The sequence below is a fragment of the Spinacia oleracea genome, chromosome 6 (genome assembly GCF_020520425.1).
Source record: "Spinacia oleracea cultivar Varoflay chromosome 6, BTI_SOV_V1, whole genome shotgun sequence".
In the NCBI taxonomy this organism is placed as follows: domain Eukaryota; kingdom Viridiplantae; phylum Streptophyta; class Magnoliopsida; order Caryophyllales; family Amaranthaceae; genus Spinacia; species Spinacia oleracea.
The window spans coordinates 59,553,157-59,566,931 of record NC_079492.1 but is presented as its reverse complement, the minus strand read 5'-3'; positions in this window follow the sequence as shown (position 1 = coordinate 59,566,931).

Genomic DNA, 13,775 nt, shown 5'->3' with positions numbered 1-13,775 from the left:
GTTTGCACGTGAATTTAGAATGACCTAACATAATATATATTTGAAAAAAAAATCAATGACACACTAGAAGATGACACGTGACATTCTTGATGTGTCTTTTAGTATATAGTTATTGATTGTAGTATTATCTCTTATTTTCCCACTCTTAGTCTCTCTTCATCCAACTCATCACCACTCTTCAAAAGAGTTAGCTATCAAAAAATCTAAGAAATACACTAACTCTTATTCATTATCTCATAGGTAGCTTTTTCCTATTTTTAATTTTATTTTTAATACAAAAATATCAAAAAGAAGCACAATGCCCCCACAATATTCCACCTCACCTCCCTCTTATTTACTAAGAGCTACCTCTTATTTAGAGGATGTCATAATAAGAGGGAGCTAAGAACCTTACTTCCTCCGTTCTCATTAACATGAAACAATTGGGTTTTTAAAACCATTCATACAAGTTTCTTTTACTACATTTTGTGATTTATACATAAGAAAAAAATATAGTCGTGTAGGGTTGTATTAGATTTGTCTCAATAAATTTAGTATCAACTTTTTATAATTTTTTCTTATCCATAATAGAAGATATTAATGTTTGAAATCGTGCATTGGCAAATGTGCCTAAATAATTATGTCATTTAAAAGAGTAAGTATTTGCTAAGAGTTAGCTCTTAGATTTTTTATCTTCTTAAGAAGAACCAAAGAGTTCGCTAGCATTGATTCTCTTACTCATAATCACACTTCAAAATCCACACTCTTCCATTTCTCCTTTTTTTTTTCTCTTCTTCTATTGGGTCGGTCTTCAACAGGCGTTGCTGTGTTAAAAGGAAGGAGAGTGAATTCCGCCTTTTTTACGTCACCCAAGCTTCTGGACTTTCAGCGGTTCACCCTTTAAGGTTCTGCAACTAGCGCTGGCCCGGAAAACTACACAAGCCGAACATGAGACTTTTCTTTTTCTTTTTTTTAGGGTTTTTGGTTGATTTGCTTCTGAATTGAGTTATTTCTTCATTTTTAGGGGTAATACAGGGATTATAAGCTTTTTCATCCAAGAATGCTGTATAATGAAATTCGTCATTTTTTTATTTTTCTTTTTTTAGACCTCATGTTGATGAATTTAGTCCGATTTCATTTTTCTGTCATAAAGTGTGATTTTTTTTTAAAAAAAATGAGGTATTGGACGACTTTTTATGTTTTTGGGCTGTTTTTATGGGAGGAGGTGCTGCTTGCTGAAGGTTTGGTAATGTACTGTAGTCAATTTCGTGCGAGTCTTGTAGCTAGATGGAAAAGAAAAGGCGGTGTTTCAGGTTCTGATTTGGAATGCAGGGGTTTCGGGATTTGGTGGGTTGAGGATTTCTATTGGTCTATATTTCATTCATTTGTTTTTTCTTGCCTTCTTGCATGAAACTTATGGGGTTTTCGTTGTGGTAATTTGTTGTCTTTAGCCTTTGCTCGAAGTAGTTTAATTGAATGCAAATCTTGAATCTAATTATATTGGAATGTTTAATAGTGTTCTGGTGTTGAAACAATAGGCTTTGGATTGAAGGCCCTTTCGTTGATGTGGAAGATCTAGTTCGGCTAATTGTGATGCGTTCGAAAGTACCTGCACAACGAGCAAAGTAATTGGCCCCGGGGGTGTTCCTAGGAAAGCCCCACTGATGCCTAAGTAAGCACAATGCTCAGATTCTAGAGAGAGAGTTATCTAGAGAGTAGTGTTAAGGCAATAAATTTGACGTACCTTGAGTTATGAGCCTTGGCGGCTTATTATAGTGTTTGTGGAGTAAATTCCCTTAGGTAATTTATTACTTGATGGGCCATAGGCCATGTAGTTGGCTGGTTAGCCTTTGATGGGTGGATGGCTTGTATGTTGTTATTGTAGCCTATTGGGCTTTTGGGCTATTGTGGGTTTTGAGGAAGTTCAAGCGGTTTTCCACTTTCTCTATAAATATCGGACTTGGGCTTTCTTTTCAAAACTTTTATCCCACACATTTTTCTCTCAGAATTCTCTAAAATTCCGGCGATCTCATTCCTTTGAATTCTTCAGATCTTCGTTTCTTGGCTGAATTTCTTCCTCGGGAACTCGTTTTGTTTGGTTCACCGGCAAATTCCACTTCGAAAGAAGGTAATTTACTCGTAAATTTCTTTCTTTTTTCTATACTTCTTCTTCTACCCCACCGTCTGAACCTTAGACCTATGAATTCCGGCCATGGCTCGCGATAAGGGTAAGAGTAAGTTCATATTCCAATCTTCCAATGAAACTCCCTAGGTTAAGATTCCTTTGGTGAGGCCGAAGAAGTCCTCTCAAGGTTGGGACGCTTCAAAGGACGTTGTCGCTAGTGGGTCTGGTGGCTCTACTCATGTTGAGTCCAGTAAACAAGCTGGTGTTTCGGGGGAGCGTCGTGTTTATCCTCGTTATCCTTAGCATTTTGGGGAAGCGGATCCGAATTCGATGCTTGCTCCTATCTTGCATGATACTTTCGAGCTGACTAGTCCATTGAATAAGTCGGTCGATGGTAATTGGTTGGTGAAGGCGAAGGCTGGCGCCTATCATCGACGGGCCGAGGAGTTGTATGGAATCCAATACGCTCTGGGGTACTGGTGTGAACTTCCTGATCAAGAGCGTCCTCGGATAACTCACCCGCCGAAGGGTTTTATCATTGTGTACACTCACCGCCTTGAGAATGGTCTCCGGTTTCCCTTTGATCCATTTGTGGCGGAGGTTTTGGTGTCGTAAAACATCCCGTTGGCTCAACTCACCCCTAAATCCATGGGACACATCATCGGCTTCCGATGGGTGTGTGATTTCATAAATTTTACCTGCTCGGTGGCTGTTTTCAGGGACCTTTACGAGTAGGTGAAGAATCATGCCTCTACGGGTATCAATGGGTATGGTTGGTGGAGCATTGTCAATAGGAAGGCGAAGAAGAAGGGTGATCCCTCTTATATTACGGCTCATCCCTCTGTCAGCTCTGACCACAATTGGAAGGGAGAGTGGCTACTCGTTCGGGTTCCTACGAATCCGAAGCATCCACATTTTTACCGCCCCACGAAGTGGTTTGTGAATCCCGACCTTGACATGGTCGGGGTGCGCGCCCCGAATAGAAGTACTGACAATTACCAGCATCTTCTTCTTTGGTTTTTGGCCCGAGCCGACAACCCAAAGCTTCTTGAAAGCTGGCTTCCCAATTTGCACTACGTTTTTCTGGAGGTCATCCTTGATGCAGCCGGTCTCAGCAGAATTTATGACAAGGGTGAGTTTTCATTCGGTTGGGACCGTGTTTCAGTGACTTGATCTCCGGCCTTTTAATTTTGTATCTGATGTTGGATTCATTTTCTTTGCAGAGTTCGGGCTTTCCAAGATCAATCCTGAGGTCCTCGGCATTTCCTTGGACTTGCGGACCATTTCCAACTCGGCTCCTGATTACAAGTTGGAAAAGGGGAATCCTCGGAACCCTCGGCTGAAGGAGTACCAGCTATCCTCAGGGGGAATTGCTCGGCTCGGGGAGGTTTGCACTGATCTTGGGACTCCGCGAATCCAGGAGACGCTGCTCCTGTGAACTTTGTTTTTTCGGCCTCTCGTGACCACTTCGGATCCGGTAAGGCTTTGAGATTTGTGTTTTTCATGTATTTTTTTGTGCTTGGTGGCCGTCGGCTGACTTCTTAGTCCTGGTATTTTTAAGGACCTGCGACTGACGCTGTGCCGCTTGTTGTTCCTTCATCCTCAGCTCGGGTAGATCTTTCTATTTCCAGGAGAAGGGTACTTAGTTTTTTTTGTTTTCTTTCCTCTTCCTTTCTTTCTGCTTTGTTTTAAGGTTGATATTACCTTTCTTCCCCTTCAGGAGGAGAAGAGACGAGGGAAGAGGAAGGTATCTTCCGAGCAGAGGTCTTCTAAAGCTATCTTCCGAGCAGCTCGAAAGTATCTTCCGAGCAGTCCTGAGATGTTCTAATTTTTAAATCGGCGCCCTTTCCTTTCTAAAGCTATGATTCGACAGGTGGGGATCCGAAGCTTGCGGAAGCGAGTGAACGTTATCTTACTCGCCAGTGGGTCCACCAAAGAACCTCCGGGGTCTCATTCCCATGCCTGGTCAGAAGATGAAGAGTGTGGTGGTACCGGTTGTGAGTAAACCGGTGGACCAACCCATTGTTGAGGAGATCCCAGTGCCATCGCCGCTGAATCCAATCACTCCCACTGAAGTATTGGTTGAAGATATTTCCTACCAGGAGGCTCCTGAAGCGGCGGATCTTCCCCATGATCATTCTATGCCCGTCACTCCCGAGGGGAATGACATACCTGTTGTCGACTTGAGGGATGATTCAGAGACTCCTGACAAGCTTTTAGTGGGTCCTTTGGCTGCTGAAATTGTAGTGGTTGTTCTCGCATCTGCTGAGGAAAAAATGCAGCATGTTCCGCCTTTTTTTCTCTGAAGGGGATGGCGTTGAACCGAGGCGTAGGTTTAAGAGGCCTCGTGAGACACTGGGTTCAACCTCCACCTATGTTTTGGAGGGTTTGATCCATGCTGATCCGTGCTCTGACGTTCCTTTGAAAAGAGTGCATGTTGAGGTTCGGGATATTATGGCTCGGTATGGTCCTCCTTCAGTTATGGGTGAAGATCCTTCTGCCCATTTAAGGTCCATGGTTGGTCTTGTGGCTGCTCATGATAACATGCTTCGGGGCATACCTCACTTCAGAGTCCCCGGGGAGGAGGAGAGGAACCCTACTCAATGGGCTCAATATCATATGAACGAGGTAAATGAGAGCTTCAACCTCTTCGTGACTACCCCTCTATTTTTCTTTTATTTTTTTTGTCCTTCGAATGTGGCTTGATCTCGTCTGCTCCCTTTTATTTCTAGGCCAACTTCTGGTCTTCGTTTGCAGCTGAGTGCACCTATAGGGAGGAGAAGCGGCTGAAGAAGTACGACGAGGTCTATGCTCATGATGTCCCAAGCCTTGATGAGAAGGCCAACTTCCTCATTTTCGAGTTTGAAGAAACCAAGAAGATGTTTGTTGAGTTCGGCTAAGAGTCCGAAGCCTTGGCAGATAAGGTTGGGACTGAAGTTGGAAAACTCACTGTCCAGGGCCTAAAAGATGCCGAGACGATTTGTCGTCTCGAAAAGGAGAAGGAAGAGTTATTTTCCAAACTTCAACATCAGCTGGAGGAGCGAGAGTGCCTTATGATGGAAAAATCTGATGCTGAGGCATATAGCCTCAAAGTTATTAAGACCAATCTCTTATTATAATTCCAAGCTGGCAGGGTTCCAGTGCTGACTGATAGGCTTTGGGAGAAGACGGCCTAGTGCATAACACCCGAGAAAGAAAGAGTCGGTCTTTATACTTCCTAGCGGTGTCGAGACCAGTATTGGAATGGCCTCTGCGGTGCTCGTCGGATGTTCGCGAAGAACATGCCTGATTTCCCCTGGGCGGAGAAGGTGGGTGTCTGGCTCGAGGCGGAGGATCATCTGGTTGAGTGTGAAGTTGATCGAGATGAGGTTGCGAAGGAGCTTGAGCAGGCTGCTGGGGAGGCTCGGGCGCATAAGGTTGCTTCTGAAGGTGACACTAATGTGGGCGCCTCTTCTAAGGCCATTATCCAAAGTCCTGCCTCCGATGTCCTTTAGGAACTCGGCCAGTTGAATCGGCTGGTTCCAGTTAAGGACTTCCGAACTTGCGCTTGAATTTCTCCCCCTTTTTGGCTTCAGCTCCGCGATGCACTTCAATAATTTAGCTTGTTTTTTGCTTTCTTGTACTTCAAAGGATGATATCATCTGTTGATGGCTGCCGATTTTAGCTTTAATCCATTTTCTTTTCAATTTTTGAGGAATCCTCGGTTAGTCCCGAGCTTATTGATGTAATCATGTATTCCCCCCAAATATTGAATGGAAAATGGTTTTAGTTTTCTAAGTATGAATGTCTTTTCTTTTTCTTCATTCTTTCCCGACTTTGATACTTCGGGGATTCGCTTTGTGATTTCCCGAGTTTGCTTCATCTAAATTCTTGTGATCCGAATATTTGTCTTTGAACTTGCTTGTTTAATCCCAATTCTGGTGGTCTGAGGATCTTTCCAAAACTTTCTCCAAGTTCCAGTGATCCGAAGATCTGTCCTAGAACTTGCTTATTTAATTCAAATTCTAGTGATCTGAAGATCTTTCCAAAATTTTCTCCAAGTTCCAATGATTCGAAGATCTGTCCTAGAACTTGCTTATTTAATCCGAATTCTGGTGATCCGAAGATCTTTCCAAAATTTTCTCCAAGATCCAGTGATCCGAAGATACTACAAAACTACGAAAAAACTACCATTTTCACCCAAAAATGAATAACCTTCAAGATTATGAATCTGACGAGTCAGAGGCGAGTCCACAACCAAGTCAGACAACGCACACACACACAATGAACCAAACTAGATCTTCCACATCAAAGAAAGGGCCTTCAATCCGAAACTCATTGTTTCAACACCGGAACAAACAGTATAATTTTAGGCTTGATTTTCCAAACAAATTTCTCATATCATTCACTTTGATTTTGAGATGGGGCTTGTAAAATGTGTGGTTCATGTTAAATTCAATGCCTTTTATTTTGTGTGCCGGAGGGAATATTGTTTAGTGTTAGGTTATGACAAATATAAAACATATATTTCATGCGGACAGACCATAAATCCAGGAATCCAAATTAATTGCCACATAGTCAATTAGCATAATTTAGGATACATACATGTGACGTGTGCCTTCCTTAGCTGCTCCCGAACCGAACAAGTACAAGTTTAGGACTCCAAGTGTCGTCCCTCCGTAGATAGTCCACAGCACGTTCGGATCCGCCTTAGATTCAATTAACTAGAATATAGTCTAAGGTTTTAATGTTATTCGTACTTAATTATTTGGCAAATTATTAAGCTTAGTTCAATCTTAAAACTATATGAATACTTGAGAATATGATGTATAAATTGTGATTACTCATCACCTATTTATAGGGTGGAATTATCGGACTTAGAAATCCACTAGGATTCAATTTACTAATTCAATTAGAATTATACTTAAATTAATCCCTTGTTTTTAGTGTTTAGTTAAACGACTAACTCTAGTGGATTTAGGAAAAAATCTAACCGGACAAATCCTAAGCGACTAAGGATTAAAGGCTTGCACGAACACAACACACAGACACACACGAGCAGCCCACGAGGGGCGCTTTGCGCGCATGTGTGGCTCGGCCCAGTAGCGCTGGCACGGTGTAACACCCTAATAATTCCTTGCTTTTTATAAAACATTTTCCAACTTAAAACAAAGGAATTACCAAGATATTACCGCCACCGTTATAACGGTTAAGGCTATTTACCATAATTACGCAGCGGAAATTAATGTTAACTAACTTTCCAACAACATAAATAATAATTATTGAGGCCTCCTACAAGATGGAACCATAACGGCCCAAAAACCAAATTATTAAAATTCAATAAACCCAAAACATGATTAAAGTATAACTTAAAATAGTTTTAAAGTACGAAAGAATGCAACTCTCTCAATCATCCCAAGCCACATGATTTCGATCGTACTTCGATCTACCAACCTGCTATATTATTCTACTCCCCAACAATGCAAGTGCAAATGATGGATCATCATAGGGTCATTATGGAAAAGGCCATGACCAAAAGACACAAAGCACGTAGTCGGCAAAAGCTGAGTACTTACAAGGCTAGAGTGAAATAAAACTATAAACATGCATCACTCGCTAAAGTACTAATCAACATGCAAAAGCCATTTAATAATAAACAAACGAATCATGAATACAAGACTCGACTCTTGACTCGACTCTTGACTCACAATTTAATTAGAATAAGCTTCGAACGGGCCAAAAGAATATTCCATAAAGGAAGGGTATTAGGAGCCAACCATACAACAATTAATAAATAATAAATATCGGACCATACCGAGTGTCGGGCCATACCGACGGAATTCCAGCGCATAAGTTAAATGAAACAACGTCTTGTATCATTAGTAGGAGAACAAGCTTTCCGGCAAGACTCCCCCCATTGTTCATACTCAAGGTATATACGTTCCAAGAGTTTTGAAGCTTGTTCTGGTTGCACTTTGCGTTTATTAATATTTTATTAATGGTGAACTTGAGACTTGGACACACATACATAGATACATACAATTAATAAACGACAACCAAAACAATCTCATTTTAACCCTTTAGGACTCGTGATCAATAAATCAAGACGTAGTGAAATTACTACCAAATTCCTTCTCATAAAAGGTGAGATTCCACATCATGCCTATTAACATGAGGGTTGTGCCCTTGCACGACAAATCCTAATTCATTTCATATAAAATATTCCCAACTGAACCCTACATGTGCAGTGGCTTACGTGAGCGAACCCTTCACATGTGGTAAAATAAATAGTACAACGAGGTACGAATAATTGGCTCAAAAGTATGCTAGACATCCCGTACAATAGCATAACAATAAATAATCCATCCCTTGCATGTGAAACAAACCATACATGCATAAATGTTGAACAACATGATTGACAATAAAATCCATACTCACAATAGTCCCAACATGCTTGTTCAATCAACAAATCAATAATTCCAACAATAATAATTCACATGGTCGTTCACCAAATCAACTATGAATTCACCAAGTTCACGTAATACAATTCACATCCATAAACAATAATGTAATCTCCCTTGACAATTAATGTGGTCACCCTAGACTTGTACGTACCTGGAATACCTAAGTACGGGGGCCACTACGCGAATCACAACTTACTAGAAATCAACTCCTATAAACACAATGGAGAAACTTAATTATTATCCATGTTTACTAAATTTCCAACAACTTCGTTTACTTTTAAAACACTTGAATTAATTAGAACTTAATCGTTCATTAATAAAATAATAGACTCAATCAATCGTTTAAAACCCTAGCATGAAATTAATTTATTTTCATGTATAAAACCATTAAAAGTCGACGTTTTAAGTCTTTACAATATTCTGAAAAATATAATTGATTATCATAATTAAATTTGTCATCTAATTATGCTAATCAATCGCCCATAAGGCTTAGATTAAAACTCTAATTATAGTTTGTAATTAAAACCATTAAAACTAATAAAAATTGAAGCTTTAATATATATACTTCAAAATCTGAAATTATAATATTTCAATTCAAAACATTCTTCAATAATTCAAACATACAAATCATCAAAATTCGGTGTTCATAACCGATCCCAACATTTTAATTAATCAAAACCAATAATAATAATATAATTTAAATACGGAATTGAAATAGAATAGGCAAGGAATAAGAGAATTATACCAATCCGGGTTTAGCACGGTACAATCACAAATTGAATGTGATTGGGCGAAAAACGAATTAACGGAACATAAACAAACACACAACACACACGAAGGGTGTGTTGCGTGTGCGGGCAGCGAACCAGCAAGCAACAGGGGCGGTGAGGGCTCGGCTCAGCAGGCCCGAGAGGAAGGAGAGAGGCGAGTGTGCGAGTGTGTGTGGGGGCGAGGGCACCAACAACACAACAACAATACACAGCAACAACAACAACCACATCACACAAGGTGTGGCTGTGCGGGTAGGTTGCAACGACGAGGGCGGGAGAGGGAGTGTGAGGGACAAGGCACGAGAAATGCAGCAAGGGAGTGCTAGGGATGGTGCTCGAAGGCACGGGGTGCAGCAATGAGCAGCAGAGCTCGTGTTGAGTGCTCGGGTGAAGGGCGACGGGAAAGGAGAGAAACTGAAAAGTGAAATACTACAACAGGAATTTAGAACGCTCATAACTTTTAAACTATAACTCGGAATCAATCGATTCTAAGTTCAAGAACTTTTCGAGATCTACAACTTTGAAGGAGACACTATTTTTTGAAAACGAACGGAAGTAGGAGAAAAACGGCCAAACATAGGTTCGACGAAAGAAGGAAGAATTTAGGGTTAGGGTTTTACTTTTAGGTTTAATGAATAATATTGGGCGATTTTGAGGGTGAGCACCTATGTTTATAGGCTTAAGAAACTCCAAGAATGGGCAAGGCTTTAGGATTCCCTTACGGGCTTCATAAAATGTAAGATGGGCTTGCTTTAATTTGTTTGGACTTGAACTTGGAATTGAATTGGGCTAGATTCATTTAAAATCGTTTTACTTTTGAAACCCAATTAAATTCCCAACTTGAAATAATAAATTCGTTTCATAATTAATTAAAATAATAAATATTCTCATTAAATAAAAATACATTTAAATAATATTTAAATGCGGTTTGAATTATAAAAATCATAAAAATACAATATAAATATAATAAAATATATTTATAAATACAGAAAAATATGAGGTATTACAGTCTACCCTCCTTAAAAGAAGTTTCGTCCCAAAACTTGAGCTCGGAAATCAAAACTTGAAATAAAAACTTGAGACTTTATGAGACTTTATTGCGTTTTCTTTCTAAAAAGTTTTAGTTGTTGTACTCTTTAAGTAATTCAACATGACAATATGAAGTGCAATTTCCATAGAAGGCACTAAATTAATCACAAAATAAGGGAAAATAAGGTAAAAGCGCGAAATTCTACCGCACTCTACTCCCCTTAAAAGAAACGAGTTACGGCCCCGTAACTCAACTACCCTCGGGTAATAGCTAGGGATAATTCTTTCTCATATCGTCCTTGGTTTCCCGGGACCACAAAACTTGATTAGACCACAAAACTTTCACAATCTTAACAACCTTAGTTCGTGTACTATGCACTTTACAATCCTGGACTTTGATTGGTCTTTCCTCGGAAGGTAAAATTTGGTCTAATTCTATGGTTTCCGGTTGCAACTCATGTGACTTATCTGGAACATACTTTCTCAATTGAGATATATGAAACACATTATGCATTCTATGTAGGTCCATGGGTAAGGCTAGTCTATAAGCTACCTTTCCTCTCCATTCTAGGGACTCGTAAGGACTTATATACTTTGGCTTAGGTTTTATTTCTTGCCAAAACTCATTACACCTTTCATTGGTGAAAATTTGAGTAACAATTTGTCACCCACTAATTTTTTTTTGTCAAGTATGCATAGCTCTTTTGGCGAACTTGCGCTACTTGAATCTTTGATTGAATAACTCTCATTTGGTTCATTGTGTCCTCTATCATTTGAGGTCCTAACACAATTGTTTCATTAATGTCATTCCAACACAGTGGAATACTAAATTTCTTCCATACAAGGCCTCAAATGGTGTCATTCCTATTTGGCATGATAACTATTGTTATAGGAAAATCAATCAAATATAAACTATCTTCCCAACTTCCTTGGAAATCAATTTCACGTGCGCGAAGCATATCCTCAAGTGTCTAAATGGTTCTCTCAGTTTGTCCATATGTAGATGGATGGAACACTATACTCATTTTCAATGTCGTACCAAAGTTCTTCTGTACACTTTCCCAGAAGATTGAAAGAAACCTTGAATCCCTATCTGGCACGATATCCTTAACCATGTAGTCTCACAACATACTTAATGTAAGCCTTAGCAAGTTGCTCCATATTTCTAGGTCTCCTTCATTGGTATAAACACTGCTGGCTTGGTCAATCTATCTACCACAACCCAATTGGTGTCATTTCCTAACTTTGACTTGGGCAAACAAGTGACAAAGTCCATTGAAATATAGCCTCATTTCCAACTTGGAAATTCTAATGGTTGAACCTTTCATTGAGGTCTCTATGCTCTACCTTCCGACAAGTCAAATATCTAGCTGCAACTCAGCTACTTCATTCTTCATTCTTGGCCATTAATAGACATTTTTCCGATCCTTATACAACTTGTCACCTCCTAGGTGAAAAAAATATGGTGTATTATAACATTCTCTCATGAGATTTTCCTTCAACTCTTCGCACATTTGAGGCACACACCACCTTCCTTTGTGCCTAAAACTTCCATCAACATGGATCTTAAAATCTATTTCCTTCCCTTGCAAAATCTTTTCCTTGATTCGCTCCAAGTTAACATCTCCAATTTGATTCTCCTTAATCTCATCCATGCAAACAATATAGCTGCTAGATCTATGTGAAGTGTAGGGTACTTAGGTTTATACGGTTTTAATTTCCTTGATGCATACACAATAACCTTCCCGTTCTCCATCAATACACACCCTAAACCATCCTTTGATGCATCACTATACACATTATAGGTATCATTTCCATCTGGTAGAGTTAACACTGACGCGGTTGTCAAACGCATCTTTAGAGCTTGGAATTCTTCCTCACAATTCTCATTCCACTCAAACTTAGCTTCTTTCTTCATCAAAGTAGTCATTGGTTTGGCTATCCTAGACAAGTCTTGCACAAAGAGTCTATAATATCCAGCTAAACTAAGAAAACTTCGAATTTCAGTGACACTCTTTGGTGTAGGCCATTCACTATTAACTTTAAACTTGGCAGGATTCACTGCAATTTCTTCTTTAGACACTAGATACCCAAAAAATGTGACATTCTCCATCCAGAATTCACACTTCGATAATTTGGCATAAAATAGGTTATCTCTAAGTGTACTTAACATAGATCCTAAATCTTCAACATGCTCCTTAATTCTCTTCGAATACACCAAGATATCATCTACAAAACACTAAAAACTTATCCATAAATTCATGGGACACGCGATTCTTCAAGTCCATGAATATTGTAGGTGCATTGGCCAACCCAAATGGCATAACAGTGAACTCGAAATGACTATATCTTGTCCTAAATGCAGTCTTTAGTATATCGTTATCCGCAATTCTCAATTGATGATAACCTGATCACAATTCGATCTTCTAGAAATTTCCTGCTTCCTTAAATTGGTCAAAATAGGTGTCTATCCTAGCCAAAAGGGTACTTTGCTTTTAATTATGACCTCATTAGTTTCCTTGTAGTCTATACAATGTCTCATACTCTTATCCTTCTCTTTCATAAAAACAATTGGTGCTCCCCATTGGGATGCACTTGGTCTAATATAACTTTTCTCCAACAAATCTTTCAATTGACCCTTCAACTCACTCACTTCTTTTGGAGTTATTCTATATGGAGCTTTCGAAATAGGCGCATTTCCAGGTGCTAAGTCAATAGTAAAGTCAATGGGTCGATTAGTAGGTATTCCCGGGACCTCTTCTGGAAACACATCTAGAAATTCATTCATAACTGTAATGTCCTCGGGTTTACCCTTAACTTCCTTATCGAGGTCTCTCACGTTGTATAAGAAAACTGGGTTCCCTTCATTGACCAGCTTAAAGAGTTCTAATTCCGTGATAATTCATATGTTTCTAGGCTTACCAAAACGACGATAGGTACTACTGTACTTAAGCTAGATCTCAAATCAACCTTCTGCTTTTCGCAGTCAATTTTGTCTTTGAACATGGCCAACTAAAATCACCTCCGATTCTCCTAATTTAATCTCAATCAGGTTAGGCAGGAAAACGATTTTGGCTATGGTCAAAGTGTTAGGTTATGATACATATGACAATTCATAAATCATGCGGAAACAACCATTAAGCCAGGAATACATATTATTTACACATAATCATATAGCATAGTCTAGAAGCATACTCTTTGTTGCGTGCCTTCCCTAGCTGCGCCCGAACCGAACAAGAAAAAGTCTTTAGGACTCCAAGTGTCGTCCCTCCGTAGATAGTCCACAGCACGTCCGGATCCGCCTTAAGATTGACCAACTAGAATCGCCCTTAAGGTACTATTATTTTCGGCACTTTTAGGCAAATATGTGACTGAATTTTTCTCTCAAAAACTCACTTTGAATACTTAAATACTCATTATAAATTGTGA